Below are 16,834 nucleotides of genomic sequence, written 5' to 3'. Positions count from 1 at the left end.
GCCTCCTGGTTCAACTGAGTCTAAAATCAAAAGCACAATTTCTTCATTAGAGCACAACTTCCAGAGACCTCACTGCAAAGATTTCTTTGGGGGTTGGGGAGTGACTATACATAATGTATAACATCTAGTAATGCCAAAACATCCTGAAATTTCTCCCACTTCACCTGCAAAGACCTGGTGATGGCCTGAGTGACTGTGGTGTGAATTTGGGTCCAAGATAGATATTTGGGTGCTCTGTAGTATTCTGAGCAGACATTAATGGTGATGCATTAGTGGTGATGCATCCTGCTCTTGTGGTCCAAGCTCAACTACAGCATGATCTATATTTAAACATGTAAAGTCTCTACTGCCAGACTTGAGCTCCATTAGTTGATTTAGGTAAAGGATTTTCTCCCTCCCCATAGACTCTGAAGCTGGCCTTCTCCAGACATATGATGTTAGTGCCTTGTACCCTCAGAATTCTTCATACATTATGGCACTTGAGGTTTGAGGTATAGAACCAATTTTATTTCGCTGACTTATATTCCTCTTGAAGCCATAGTTGTAAAACAAATTTCTTCCATGTGGAAACATGAGCGCCATGCTATTTTCTGAAGACATAACTCATATTGACTTGGCAACCACAGATCGGGACCCTGCGTCAATCACTAATGTAACAGTGTTTGGTAGGTTATAGTAAGATATTACTATATTACTGCTAAGTATGGAATAGCTTAGACTTTAGGTTTGCCATCCAAGTTCAAAAGAGATTAAAAGTTTTTTTTTAATTCTTACAGGAAACCTCTTTAGAAGATAGGAAATCAGGATGTCTAATTACTGAGTTGTAGTGGATAGTTCTAAGATGCATACAAGCCATTCATGTAATGCGTGTTCTTCCCTCCAGCTGAAGGCATCCCGCCGCTTTCTCTGCCCCCAAATAACACTCGAGACACTATATTAATTATGAAGCTGTTGACCGTTTGCTATGGTTTCTTAATGGTTAGCTCTGAATTAATTATTAACCCATAATTACTAATATATATTTTTATAAGGTCTTGTCTTACAGAGAATGCCAGACTTGTGCCCTCTCCTCCCAGGATCACATGGTGACTCCCCACTCTTGACTACATTTCCCAGAATCCTCCTCAACTCCTAATCCCACCTATCGTACTTCCCTATTGGCCAACAGTGCTTTATCTATCAACCAGTAGGACAACATATACACAGAAGGACTTCCCAATCACATTCACAAATACTTTAAACATCTCTTGTTATGTATTCTAGCATTTTATTCTAAAATACTGTTTGGAAAGACTCACTTTGTAGAAACTTTACATGCCAACTTGCCATAAATATTCAGGTTTTATGTGATGTGTCTCAAGTACTGAGGCCTTAATGAACTTTCAGGTTTGATGCAGAGTTAAGCTGGTGAACGTGAAGGAGCCAAGGCTAGTGCTGAGTTGATCCCCTGACCTATAAGAGGCCTCTTCAGGCGGGCCTGGAAGGGCCCTTGGTTTACCCTCTGTTTGATTTTTCAATCTTAACATAATAATAGACAACAGTATTTTATTACATATGTCTTTCCTGTAGAGACAGCCATTAAGATCCTCCCCATCTAATCACATGAAGAACATAGTTACTTTCCCTACCTTTCAAATGGGAAACCTTATTCATCTCCAAGACATCCCTTTATGTTGAGTAAAAGGGACAGAAATTATGCAACGAATTTAAGCTGTATTAAATGGCATATGTAGCCTTAATACAACCACTAGGATGATGACAGATGAGTTTGGAGTTCTAAGAGACATCTGGCAGCTGGGCAGGGTTTCCTTGAGATGGTCCCTTCTCATCTGAAGTAGTACCTGAGGATATTGATGAGGGTATTCATCTACTCTTAACTAGGCAAGAGCGAAGCAGCCACATACCCAGAGCTCTCGTCCCCACACTTCTCCATATATCCTTTGCTATCTGCTGCTTATGTGTGTGGTTAGTCTATAAATCTATTTTCTCAGACCATCTGCTCTATGATTTACAACCAGTTTCTTCACAAGTGTTGGTAAATAGCAATTCTAAATACATACTGGAAGGAAGGAAGGAAGGAAGGAAGGAAGGAAGGAAGGAAGGAAGGAAGGAAGGAGAAATGGGTTTAGGATCAGAGATAGAATACTTGCTCATCATGAACAAAGTGAAAAATAGAAAAGACTGAAGGTAACATGGAAAAAGAAGGAAAAGGGGGAGAGGGGAAGAGAAGGAGGAAGGGGCAGAAGTAATGAGGGGATGGATATAACACGTTGAGGGTAGGCAGAGCCCTTGAATCCTTGGCTGGTCTTCAGATACTAGGAGACGCAGCTGTGTATTTACCCACAATCTTCCCACCAGGGGGCATGGATGTGGAGATCACACTGCTCCCTTTCTGACCCAGTTCTCACGCACTTCTTTAGCCCTGGTGGGGTTTATCTCGTTCTCCAAAGTGTCTTCATGTCTGTGACACACAGCATGAATGGAGACGCTAGGCAGTAAGTGTGCAAATGTGGCCCTGGGTTGTAGCGATACACATGTGACCCACTGAACCAGTATTTTGCTATTTTCCTGACATATGGGTTCAGGACACTCGGACCCCCATTCTGAGGTTTCTGTACAATGTATTTTCACAGGAGCAGATTTAGTTCATCCAAAGTACAGGGAGTGTCTCCGGCTTCCTGGAAGCCAAGACAGAAACGGAGTAGTCAGAATAGCATGTTCCCGGTTGTCAATGCTTTGTTTGGTTCTCAGGTGTGCAGCGGACATCCACGTGAGTTCTTTTTGTTTGTTTGTTTGTTTGTTTTTACGAGACAGGGTTTCTCTGTATTGTTTCGGGGGCTGTCGGTCCAGCCCAGCCTCGAACTCACAGAGATCCGCCTGCCTCTGCCTCCCGAGTGCTGGGATTAAAGGCGTGCGCCACAAAAGTATATCCAGGGTACGTTAATGAATGCAGCTGTAAATGATAACCAATACGCATACTGTGCACCTCTACTGGTACCAGGGAGTTTTCACCAAGTAGGCACAAGACCTCCAGACACGACAACCAGAAGTGACGTCAGAGAGACTAAACTGCAGCCTCCAGGCACTCAGGAGATATATCTGGACTCAACAGCCCCTCCACGGTCCCTGGACCCTTTGGAGGCAGCCCTGCCATTGGTGGAAGTGCATGGCACAGCCAGACTCATATCTGCCACACGGAGTGAGGAAAACTCAGTTGCAGAAGAAAGCACTAAGTCCTCAAAAAGAAAGGCAGTTGTATAGTGTAGGAAATTATTGTTCAGTCCAAAACATCCCCCTCTTACACCGTAAACAAGATGAACCCCACTCTGTCCCATCTCTAGCTTGCTAGACAAAGCTTCACTTTGACAAGGGATGATTCTTGAAACACAGATGTTTTCATTTTCCACATGTTCACATTTTTGTCATTTTTCTTCCTTGGTCTGGTTTCTGAGTGACATGAGAAAGCTCTTCTGTGTTCTGTAGTTTTAAGTAAATCACTTGCTTCTTCTTTTATATAATTTCCTTTTATTTGCTCACAAATTTGATTTGTCTGGTTTACTATCTTCAGTGATGTTTACAAAGCTCTTGATATGTGATTTATACCCCAAACCCAAGTAGTAAGTAGCCCTTTGGCTTCAACCTCCCCTCTGCTTTTCCTCTCCCTTTCCACCGGTGACCAACCTTGATCATGACGAATACAGGGCAAATTTCCATTCGTGTTGCTCTTCAAGGCCCTAGGCAACAACAGACCCTATCTTGATTGCAGAATAAAGATTGAGTGAAAAAAGAATGCCACCTTGAAGTTATTTGCCTGGAGGAAACAAGTCCTAGAGGTCCCAGTCATCAGGAAGCCCAGTGTCTCAGTGGATAGATCTTGGACCTCTGGTTTGCCGAGTGCCAATGGCATCCGTGCAGATTAAACCCAACCGCTGCATGAGCTGGATGACTGTCCCGATTGCAGTTCCCACCTGCTACCCTCCTGCTCGTTTCTGTTCACGCTGAAGAACCACTCTAGTTTCAATTCAATGAGTTCTTTTTTCCCTAGGCAATGCACTAGAAGACTCCTCAGAAGACTAGAAAGAACCAAGGGAGGATGCTTCTTACCCGTGAAAGCGTAGCAAATGGCAGAAGTCTCGACAGCACAGAGTCCGGTGCTCTGTCAGATGCTGAGAGGCACACAGACAAATAAAATATGACCCCTGCTTTTAGGAGGTTTCTCATTTGTTAGGTATGTTATATGGGCATCAACCAGGAATACACATCAGTGAGTCTGACTCAAACCCATGATGCCAGTAGCCACGTGAGATGCACAGTTTCATGGGCAGTCACTGTCTCTGTTGTCAATTACATCATTAATGAAGGTGGGATTCACTCGGGGCCTTAAAAGAGAGGTGGGGTGAAGGGACAGAGAAAGAGGGTGCAGAGGAGCTAACATATAAGAAACAAAGAGGTGGCACAGGCATAGTGCGTATGATAAACAAGCCAGTGAAAATATCAGCAGGGTGTAAATCACATGTCAAGCAACACTGAAAAAAGCAATCTAAATATATCAAATATCTAAGCACAAATATAATTAAATTATGCAAAGCAAATCCCCTTAATACCACAGAGCCCTTGTAATATTACTCTCATAACACTCTTATATCACTAAAACCCCAGCCCACGGAAGAAAATGTGAACACGTGGAAATGAAAAAGTCTGTGGAGCAAGAAGCACCACCGACAAGGTGAAGGGAGATCGCAACCACGCGAGAATTCGGCCTGGAAGTACAGGGTTCCCAGAAGTCCATCACAAGCGAGACTGGAAACGCAGACTACAATGGGCAGCACAGTACCAATCCAGGCAGGGTGTGCACCCCTGCAATCCTAGCACTAAGAACGCCGTGGTAGCATGCAAGGCTGGCGGGGGCTACCCAATGAAGCCCCGTCGCAAAGGAACAAAGGCGAATGAAACAGAAATAATAATACAGAATCTTCCTTCAAACACGTAAAAACGGCTTTCAGCACCACATATACATGAGAAGAAATGCAAGTGAGGGCGGGGCGGGGGGAGGGCTCAGCTCAGCTCATAAGGTGCTTTCTGAACGAAAGTGGGGCCGCGTCTGATGCTCAGCGTGGAAGCGTGCATCTGAAACCCCAGCATTGTGGGGGTAGAGACGGGGAGATCTCTGAGGCTCACTGGTCAGCCAGTCTCAGAGTAAGGTGGAGAGCAACGGAGAAAGACACCGGACACTGGCCTCTTTCCTTCACAACACAGACACACACACACACACACACACACACACACACACACACACACACACACACACAAAGGCAAATACACACAGAAAAAGACAAAGGAAAAGGAAAGATGAGTGCATGCTGGGACATTGCTCACCTCCAGTCTCACAGCACCATCTGTGATAAAGCTCATGGTCAGACGCGGGCTCGCAGGTCATGTGTTGAGTGGGGTAGCACAGCAGCACTGAAGAAGAGGGAGGCGGTACCTAGGAAACAGACAAAGGCATTCGCCCTTCCGCCCGACAACTCCACTGTTGGATAGCACCTTATACACAGCTGGACATGGGATAATATTTAATACACAGCCGTGCGCTGTGAAAAGGCAAAAATGGGAAGAACCCAAGCAATGGTACAGATTCAGTAGAAGCCTTTAGTGGAAGTGAAAAATCAATGAAAAAAAATTAATGTATTGATGTGAACAGATTCCCCAAAACTACTATAAAAGAGCAAAAAAGAAGACTTGTAAGACATGTAAAGGTAGGTAAATGGATAGGTAGGTAAATGATAGATGGGTATACAGAAGATAAATGATAGACAGAGAGAGAGAGCGAGAGCAAGAGAGAGAGAGAGATGATAGATGATGATGATGATGACTGGCATTTAAAACAGATGATAGCTTGATGACAGAAGATTAAAAAATAGACAGAGAGGTGATAAATAGATAAAGATGATAAACAAATGCTTTATATATAAATAAACAAGTGATAAATGATAAACAGATACATTACTGACATGCATATATTATATGAGAAGATATTATAAGTGTAAACAAAATAAATAATTACACAAAGCTATTGAGTGAGAAACTTTCAAAGCAAGACTTTTATGTGCATACATTCTATAATTTTTGAATAATGTATTGGTTTTAAAAAATAAACTACATAAAACAATCTGAGTTGAAAGAAATGAACACCATCTCTATTAAATTGTAACTGAAAATTTCCACGCAAAAGTTTTGACTATCGATATGTAATCTAAACTATTTTGTGGCCAGAAAGAACCACAGGGAGAAAAAAACCTGATGGGGGAAGCCCTTCTGTGTATATGTTTGTCCTAATGGTTGATAAATAAAGCACTGCTGGTCAATAGGGAAGCAAGACAGGTGGGACTAGGAGTTGAGGAGGATTCTGGGAAATGTAGTCTAAAGTAGAGTCAGGAGAGGACACAAGTCTGGTGTTCTCAGTAAGATAAGACCTTATAAAAATATATATTAGTAATTATGGGTTAATAGTTAAGTCAGAGCTGGTTATTAAGAAACCATAGTAAACAGAAAACAGCATCATAATATAGTCTCTCATGTGTTATTTGCGGGCTGAGACAGCGGCAGAACCCAGGCAGCTGGCAGGAAAGAGTACACAATACACAAACCTCTTTCATAAGTTTTATAAAACTTACATAGTAATTTCAAACAATTATATACATATACAGTGCTTTATAGATGTATATAATTTTATGATGTTAGGAAACCAAATTTTCTGTAAAAAATCATTCACAAATACAAAAATTTAAGGTGAAGATATTTTAATATAAATTTACATTTCTATTTATAAATGTTGTGTAATGGAAAACTCTAGAAATGATGTAAAGTTTAGCATGAGTGTGCCGGGCGTTGGTGGCGCACGCCTTTAATCCCAGCACTCGGGAGGCAGAAGCAGGCGGATCTCTGTGAGTTCGAGGCCAGGCTGGACTGACAGCCTCCAAAACAGAGAAACCCTGTCTTGTAAAAACCAAAAAAAGAAAAAAAAAAAGCATGAGTGTACATCCTTAGTTTTCTGGGAGGATATTTCAGCTCCCCATAATAAACAAAACTAAAGTCCCCTTGAGAAAAGACTGATAGTGATGACTGCAATTCTCAGAAAGGAAAGGAGCAAACTGAGGTTGCAGCTTCTTGGGGCAGAAAGCCAGGGAGGTTGCACTGACATACCTTAGAAGCCAGTGTGGGGAAATTACCATGGACCGAGTTATGACCATTTGAACTTCAAAAAGAATAATGGGTCTAGTGGACTGAAAGAGTTGAATTAAGAAAAAGCCAATGAGTCCATCATGATGTTTTAAAAAGAAAACCTAACAGATCTCACTTGTAAGTATCTGAGGTAGGTGTGGAAAAAAAAACTCCTTTGAAATGGTAGGAAAACTTCAGCCATCTTCCTACCTTTCTGGCATGTTCTTCAGAATAACAAAGTAGTCAGTCCATCCAGTGAGGGAAACCTCTCTGCACAGGAATACCAGCTAACACACACACACACACACACACACACACACACACACACACACACACACACAGAAAGAATGTGGGGTTTCAAACATACATTAGAAATTCTAACAGAGTTAACTATCTCAGGTAAGACCTTGAACTGGTGTCCATAGCAGTAGGTGAATGGTTTGTGCAGCTTGGCATGGCATTCCTATCCTGGAATACTTACTCCATTATCTAAAATCACCAAAACCAGCCAGAGATGCTTAACCCAAATCCTTAAGCTTTTCGATGTATTTTTTAGTACATGGAACACATGTAAAAAATAAAAGAAGCATGAACTCAGCAATGCCACAACCGATTAGCAGGTTGAGATCATGAACAGAAGCAAGAATGGTACTGCGTGGCAATGAGGGGCTGGAGCATAGCACACTGGCAACATGTCACTGCCTTCTCAGTGACAGACAGATCCAAATTACAGTATCTGCTGACTTCCGCGCTGTAAGTATTCCCACCATGGCAGATTAAAGCTAGCTATGTTATACCAAGCCATACAATTCTTAAAAACTTAATAGTATGCTCTCGTGTGTGGTATAAGCCAGCTGCAACCCACCTGTGTCTAGGAAACACACAGCCTGCATAGGTATGGTCCTGAATGGATGCTGGAGGTCACTGTGAAAGCCACATACATTCACATGACACATCATCGGCGACCTGCATAGGTATGGTCCTGAATGGATACTGGAGGTCACTGTGAAAGCCACTTACATTCACATGACACATCATCGGCGACCTGCATAGGTATGGTCCTGAATGGATACTGGAGGAGGTCACTGTGAAAGCCACATACATTCACATGACACATCATCGGCGACCTGCATAGGTATGGTCCTGAATGGATACTGGAGGTCACTGTGAAAGCCACTTACATTCACATGACACATCATCGGCGACCTGCATAGGTATGGTCCTGAATGGATACTGGAGGAGGTCACTGTGAAAGCCACATACATTCACATGACACATCATCGGCGACCTGCATAGGTATGGTCCTGAATGGATGCTGGAGGAGGTCACTGTGAAAGCCACATACATTCACATGACACATCATCGGCGACCTGCATAGGTATGGTCCTGAATGGATGCTGGAGGAGGTCACTGTGAAAGCCACATACATTCACATGACACATCATCGGCGACAATAGTTGATGAGTTAACAGTTCAGAGTAGTGGGAGGCAGACATGGGCACAAGGTCAGATAGCAGGCTCCGGGTGGCACTGCAATAGACTCCTACGTTGCTCTAAGTGCTTCGGGACGCACATGTGGGTGTGTGTCAAGGTACCAGCGCTATGAACACGGCAGGCCAGCAACGGCTGCTCCAGGTCTTTTTTTTCCTGTTGTAAGATCTCACCGTGCACCTCTGCTGGACTGTGACATCTGGTTGTGACATCACATGGGTACTATTTTATAACAAAACGTATCCCTTGGGGCAGGGAAGTGAACAACAGCCCACATTGGAGGGAATAAGGTGCCTGTCCCATCCTTGAAGAAGCCTTGACCATGACAACCTGCTTAGGGTCTACCGTTAGGTTTCATATGTGATGTAAATTGAAGCCCCATGAGCTCCCTGCCTTCCTCGGCCTGCATGACCCTTGCTGCCCTTGGTGCCCCTCAGCCTCAAGCCTGACTGCGCCTTTTTATCTGTTACTCCCTCAGTCCCCAGTCTTCCCAGTGCCCCCTATCGCTGACCCCTGGTGCATGGCAACCTAGCACAAGCAAATGACATTCAAAGGCGTGAGCAGACTCGCGGCTTTCGGCAACTCACTTGGCCATGCAGCATGCTCTTACTCCTCCGTGTGATTATAGAATAAGGGCAGAGGCCATCAGCTACAGGCTGGAAGTCCCTAGGTGCCGATCACAAGATGCTGCTCCTGAGTTCCTGAGACAAAAAAAGAAAAAAATTAATAGCAATACCAATCAGTTCAAGCTATTCGCTGGTTATCTCCTGACATCTGTGACTGCGTATGCCATAAAAATTTCAAAAAGTTATTATCTCGTATTTCTTTATCGATAATCTATGTACGCGCATGATATAGTGTGACGCGGCCTTCACTGAATCATGTGTTTGAAAATTTTGGCTATAGCCATTGGTGCTGTTTTGGGATATATATTTTTGTCTCTCTCTCTCTTTTTTTTAAGACAGGGATTCTGTGTAGCAGTACTGGAACTCGCTCTTTAGACCAGGCTGACCTCGAACTCACAGAGATCCGCCTGCCTCTGCCTCCCGAGTGCTGGGATTAAAGGCGTGCGCCACCACCGCCTCACCAGAGGAACCTTTGGAGGTGGGATCCAGCTGGGGAGTGTGTTCTGAGTTTACAGCCTTGCTCTGCTTATTGTTGCCTCCAAGCTCCATGGTCTGTGACAATGGAAATCTCAGACTGGCACCCCTTCCACACACAGCGGCCTAGATCTCCTCAAACCGTGAGTCAAGTAAGTCCTTTCTTCCCTTAGACTGCCTCTTGTCGGGGATTCGATGACAGCAGTGAACAAAGTATCTAATAAACTACCAGATGATGCGCTACACCTAATTTTATCTTGTTGTAGGGAATACATTATTTCCACATTATCAGGCAAACATTGGTATAAGCCAGCCATCCTCTTGTGCAGTTTCCTTTTCCCTGCTCTCCTTCTTAAACCTACCTGGGAAGTACAAAATCCTCACAGAGAGGAGAGAGATGTGGGGAGTCACTGCCTCTGAGAGTTAACCTCGGGCTGCCCAGTGCCCTGAGCCACTCTGCTGCGCCTAGAGGAACTGCTGTTTGACTGATCACGTCATGCTTACGCAAATCTCCTGCTCATACACAAACAAAACCTTCCACATCTCGTCAACCTGCTTGAGAATCCACGTAAACTTTCTTAACCAGCGCTTTACAGAGTACCATCTGCGATTCAGCTTCCAAACCCTCCAGATGCGCCCTTCACATTGTTCGAGAGAAGAGAAGGTGGAGTTGGAATCATGTCAGCGGGAGAGCTCTCAGTGAGTCATCGCGATGAAAAAGACTCTCAGTGCTTGCCCAGCACTCATGCGGGTGAGACAGGAATAGAAACGGCGACTCTCAAATGGAGCAGCCTTCATTTTAGCACTAGTGTACTCGGGCTGAACATCAAGATGTCCTAGACTTTAAATAAAGTGTCAGACGCAATTTGACTCTGGATTCCCATGATGTGTGATTGTCCTTGAAAAACTATGATAACCCAGCATTCTTTTGTCAAATATGTACCTGCCTGACAGGGCCCTTTATAAAGCTGTGCGCACAAGCATACACATAAACATACATGGGTGCCTGTGCATGTGCGCATACATGCACAAGTGTGCTCACACACACACACACACACACACACACACACACACAGAACATGCCACCCTCGGCCCTCAGCTGGCTGGGTGAGTTGGTCATCATCTTTTGATCTAATGACTCTGAGACTCCATAAAGAAAGCTGTCAGGTCCTGGAGGCAAAGACGACTGTTCACAGGTCTCTAAGGAGCTAATCTGCATGGACTATGACAAGTCGGCATGAGGGTACAGCCTTTGAAGTCTCTGGCAGAGCTGGCATCGTGCACAACCCCACACACGAATTTCTTTCCTTCTCTATGAGGTTCCTCATTATCACCACCTCCTGCTTGGCCTTAATTCCCTTCATTTCTGGGAAATTCAGGCTCAGTCTCAAAACCCAATTAAGAAAAAGTAAAGAACAAAGAAAAAAATACTTTTTCATGAAAAAGGGAAACTCAGACTCTGAACATGGAAAGGCCACAGCCTGCTCTTTGCAAATCGGCTGTTGGTTGGTAGAGATAGAGTAGAGAATGTAGTCAGAAGTCATACCTGTTGATCCTGTGTGATTTCTGAAATCCAGCACAGAGGAAAGAAAAAAGAAAAGGGAAGAGAGAGAATTCAAATTTCAGCTGCTATCCTTAAATGCAATTGTGGTCACAGAACATGTCTGTGGGCGGGTGGCTGCGAGGCTCTCTCTCATAGAAACACAAGTGACCCCTTCATGAGATCTGAAACCTCATGCCCCCAGTCTCTTGAATTGCCACCAAAACTCTGCCATTAAACTCTTCTTAAAACAAACAAATAAAAACCCCTACTCTCCCCCCACAGACCAATGCAGAAGGACCAGGGACTGTGTGGTCTGGTATCTCACAGCAGTGGCCCAACTCTCAGTGCCGATTTTCTGTACGTTGCTTTTCTTTGTTACAACAAATATCCGGTTATGGGAATCTGAAACCCAATGGTCCAGGACAGTTTCTGTACCCATAAGCTCGAAGCTTCCTGGAGAGTTGGACATGGCCACTGATAACTGGTGGAGTCAACAACTTGCTGTCCGTCTTTGCCCCAAATGCCCAACCCAAGAGGTTTGTAAAATCTTTCTACAGTGTTAGCTGAAAGGCTCAGAGCCTGAGTAAGACCATGATTTACTCTCCTGCCATCCTTGACCATATGATGAAGGCTCAGAATGCTCCACGATGGAATTAAAGTCATTAAACCAAGTAGCTATATTTGCCATGATCATATCTACATGACTACATGAACAACTGTATTAGTTATCATTCTCATTGATGGGACAAAGCATCTGATAAGAGCAACTTTAGCAGGGAGTGGATGTATTTTGGGTGACAGTCTGAGGATAAATCCCATGATGGCAGGGAGAACCTGATGACAGAACGAGACGGCTGGTCAGTTGACCCACAGTCGAGAAACAATGAGAAATGAATATAAGTGCCAGGTACCGTTCCCCTGTCCATTGGTTTTAGGAACCCACTAACTACAGAAATGTGCTGTCCACACTTAGGGTAGATCTTCCCAGTTTAGTTAACCTTCCCTAGAAACACCTTTATAGACATCCCGTGAAGGGGTGTTTCCATGATTTTAATTCCCATAAAATTAATAATGAGAACCAATCATTACCATAATATGATTAGAAACTGCATAAACTGGGATGGGGAGATAATTCACTTCATAAGGTACTTACTACACAAGTGTGAAGATCCAAGTTTGATTCTCCAGGACAAACATTAGAAATCTAAAATATCCAGTCACAGTGGTACATGGTTGTAATGCCCCCACTGGGGAAGCATTGGCAGGCTGATTTCTTGGACTCAATGGTGAGCCATCTTAGACTACTCATCAATCCCTTGGCCACTGAGAAAACCTGTGCCAAAAAGTCAGATGAGACTTAGGAAAGACAACTGATATTGACCACTAGCCTCTGCATGCAGATATATACAACTGCACCTGTACACGCATGTATGTGTGTGTGTGTGTGTGTGTGTGTGTGTGTGTGCGTACAAACAAAAGATTTACTTGTGGAAGTCAGTAGTTTGGGTATGAAATCAATTTACTTCAGAAAAAAAACATCCTGATTGCTACTTAGCTTTAGAGTGTTCGGATTACTCAGAGATGCGTCTTTGTGGCAATGGAGAGCTTAGCACAAGTTAATCTGTCTGCCAGCTAGTTGTCACCTTGGAAACAGAAGCGGAAAGTCTCCGGGGATGGAGCAAATAGATCTATAGATGTAAATAATAATTCCAGAGAAAAAGAAGAAAAGATGCAGAACATAAAGACAGGGGAAACTATGGAGCCCTCAAGATAGAAAAAAAAGGCCCCCACTATGATGTTTGCTTGAAGCTTCTGGCCAGCTAAGAAGCAAAACTTCCAGGGAAATCAGCATTTGCTGTGAAGACAAAAAGCACAGAGATAATACTTTTTTAATTTTTATTTTTAAATTTAAATTAGAAACAAGGTTGCTTCACATGTCAATCCCGGGTCCCTCTCCCTTGTAGGGCCTAGACCCTCCCCCAAGAGCCCAAGCTGAGAGAGCATCTCTCATTGTTGGATGGGCACCCAAAGTCCATTTGTATGCCAGGGATATATACTGAGCTACTACCAAGGCCCCATAGATAATACTTCTTTTATGTAAAGATATGTTAAAGTGGCAATGAGCCGAGATCACAGCTTAAATGCTCATGACCTTGGGTAGGGCCTCAATCCTCTCCCAAACAGTCTCTGAGAATCTTAAATAAGACTATTAACGTTAATTATAATGGCACTATTGTACCTTCCTGTATCCTGTGATCTAGAGCTTTGCCTTATCAATAATAATCCTGTCAAGTGCCCCTTGGGAAACACTTCGTGATCTCATCCAAGCTCCTTAGCAACCCTTTGAAGACAATAGCTTCAACCCCACAAAATCCTACATAAGATAATTGTAAGACAATGAAACGCGGAGCCTCCCTTGAGACGCACACACCTACACTTTGATATACGCCTTGCTCTTTTTTCCAGCTTCTTTTTCTTAACATTCTTGCATAAAATCTAATAAACTCTGACTCTTGGTGATTCCTACACCCATGCTGTCAGGTGTACCATCCCTTTGGAATTTCTCTGTTTCTTAATCGCCATGTTTAAAATCTTTATTAAAATACCATCAACAAACCCCTAACTCTGCTTTGTATTGGCTCATCCTGAAATTCTTTTCTATGTATGTCAAATCCATGAATCTTGGGTTTCCTGAATTGTGGTCCCTAAAAGATTAAGGAAACTCCTCAGTTACTGAGAATGACAGTAAATAGCTGTGTCCTTGTCCCTACATCACTCAAAAATGCCACAGGTAGTTCATGAGTGTCCCAGATCTAGATAACTTGATACAACTGCATCCAAGTTGGTAAGAATTCAAAGGCTGTTGCAAGGATCTATACAAAAGACATGGATCTTGCATCAAAAACAGCAAGAAACGCTCATGTTGGTGACAGTGAGAAACAGGACCTTGTGAACAGTCAATTAACAGGAATCTCATCCCATCTGGAGTGGCTGTAGCCACTATTACCCATGAAAGCCCTTGAGTCCCTGAGTGGTCCAGTGTCTAACCCCTGACTCAAATCTTGAATTGCCCTCGGACCACAGAACTTGGGAAAACATGGAGCAAAAGGGAAAGAAAGGAAGGAAGGAAGGAAGGAAGGAAGGAAGGAAGGAAGGAAGGAAGGAAGGAAGGAGGAAGGAAGGGAGAAGGAAGAAGGAAGGAAGGAAGAAGGGAAGAAAGTAAGAAAGGAAGGAAGGAAGGAGGAAGGAAGGAAGAAGGGAAGAAAGTAAGAAAGGAAGGAAGGAAGGAAGGAGGAAGGAAGGAGGAAGGAAGAAGGAAGAAGGAAGGAAGGAAGAAGGGAAGAAAGTAAGAAAGGAAGGAAGGAAGGAAGGAGGAAGGAAGGAAGAAGGGAAGAAAGTAAGGAAGGAAGGAAGGAAGGAAGGAGGAAGGAAGAAAGGAAGGAAGGAGGAAGGAAGGAAGAAGGAAGGAAGGAGGAAGGAAGGAAGGAAGGAGGAAGGAAGGAAGGAGGAAGGAAGGAAGGAAGGAAGGAAGGAAGGAAGAAGGAAGGGAGGAAGGAAGAAGGAAGGAAGGAAGGGAAGGAAGGAAGGGAAGAAAGTAAGAAAGGAAGGAAGGAAGAAAGGAAGAAAGAAGGGAAGAAAGTAAGAAAGGAAGGAAGGAAGAAAGGAAGAAAGGAAGAAAGGAAGGAAGGAAGGAAGGAAGGGAGTGATTTCCACCTTGGGGTCCCTGGCAAGAGCTAAGCCTGAACTAAAGAAAGAAAGCTTCAACTTAAATATGGGTTAAACCTTTAAAATCCGAAAAGACAGAACTAGACATTTAAATACATGGCAGAGATTTCTGTTGTCACAAAAGAGTCTTAAAAATCTATGGAATCAGCCTAAAATATCATTGAGAGACAAGGAAAAGAAGAAAAATGAGATAAAACATGAGGAAGGAAATAGTGGGAGAAAGTAAAACCATTTTCTGACAATTTACTCACATGGCTGTGGGCATATGTGCCTCTGTGTGAGCCTCTGTGTTGGGACTCTATGCCTGTGTGTACACACGTGCATGTTGTTTATGCATATGACTATGTGCTCTGTCTATAAGCATGCTTGTGTGTCTGTATAAATGTATATATCTCCCTCTCTCCCCTACCTCTGTATGTACCTGTGTGTGTGTGTGTGTGTGTGTGTGTGTGTGTGTAAAACAAATGTGTCAGGAAAGTAGAGACTAGAGAGAGGAATGAAGATTAGCATATGAAAGGAGCCAGTTGATGGAGAACTGGAAACCATTTCTTATCTGAGCTGCATGCAACAGAACATGCCGGGAAAGGGGGGGGGTATGAATACAAACCTGGGAACCTGGGAAAGCAGAGTCCTCCCTAACTTCTCTGCAAAGGTCCCTGAGACTTGTGGCCCTGAGCTTTGAACAGGTGCTATTTCCCAGCTCAACAAACCACGCCTATTCTTGAAAGTGCCTTTCTCTTTTTTTTTAACTGTCTCTGTATTACCTTACCATACGTCCCCAGTACAAATCTTAGTTCTGGCACACAACGACCTGAAATGTCAGTAGGTGTCTGGCACCACACAGACTCCAGGTCACTCTTACAATGCATGTGTCACTAAGGAAATCTCTTTAGTCCTCACATCTCTGTCTTCCAAAGGTCCAGAGAGAGTGTGGGAAACCCTGCAGCCGGGGATGCTCTCCTGTGTTCAGTCTCTCCCTTGTTGGGGTTTTCTACCTGTCAGCTCTGCCCAGGTTACAGATGCATCCAGCACAAAACTAGAACCTCCCAAGTCATCCTTGACAAAAATGACTTTTGCGCACCCATTGCCTGTGTGAGGTCTCAGAAGTAAATAAAATTCCTACCAGAGAACTTGAAGATTAAGGGGTAGAGAAAAGGAGCAGCTCCGGGGGATTGTTTCTGGTTAAACCGCTTAAAGGGTTGGCTTTTCTCTGCTATAATACTCCCAGGTAGAGTAATTTAGGAAACATTAGACTGGGCTGATGAACTCTAAACCACGAGTAAAACAGGACTAGCTGAGGGCTAGAGGAGCTAGTGCAGGCTCTCATCCAATAAAATATCTTGTGTTCTTTCTCCGAAGCCTGGGTGAACGCCTGGCAGGCAGCACCGTATACGGTCGGGTCCCAGCTGTGGCTCCAGGCTGATAAGTGGTCTTTCTATGTGACTTGGACTTCTCACCGAAGGTGGCCTAGGTTTCAGAAGTATCCCAAATGCTTTGTGTCAGGAGGCCTAAGCAGGTGATGCAATCCTATTCATGCTAACCTCAGAAATGGCAGACCATGGTCTCTGCCAAATTCTACCAGGTGAACAAATCAGACTCTGTCCTCTGTGTCATAAGCAGCAAAGAATCTATTGTCATTTAAAGGTGCCACTGGGGTGTGGTGATGTATATACCACATTCAGGGACAAGGACTCCCCCTTACCGTTCCTGACTTCACCCCTTCTTATAAATATGGTGCAGAATAGACAGTAAG

The 16,834-nt window shown here is 43.8% G+C and overlaps 1 long non-coding RNA gene across 1 annotated transcript in view; it reads right to left on the bottom strand.

Moving 5' to 3' along the window:
• Positions 1–5,317: 5,317 nt before the first annotated feature.
• The window catches only part of LOC110343724, a 42,842-nt gene continuing 31,325 nt past the window's right edge, over positions 5,318–16,834 (bottom strand). The window contains exons 2-3 of the long non-coding RNA XR_002386039.2: positions 9,300–9,413; positions 5,318–5,485 (exon numbers count right to left, since the gene is read on the bottom strand). This is a non-coding gene — a long non-coding RNA (uncharacterized LOC110343724). The remainder of the gene's footprint in view (positions 5,486–9,299; positions 9,414–16,834) is intronic.

This window comes from Mesocricetus auratus, unplaced genomic scaffold (assembly GCF_017639785.1).
Source record: "Mesocricetus auratus isolate SY011 unplaced genomic scaffold, BCM_Maur_2.0 Super-Scaffold_100015, whole genome shotgun sequence".
Taxonomy (NCBI): Eukaryota; Metazoa; Chordata; class Mammalia; order Rodentia; family Cricetidae; genus Mesocricetus; species Mesocricetus auratus.
This window is presented reverse-complemented; position numbering and strand designations above follow the sequence as displayed.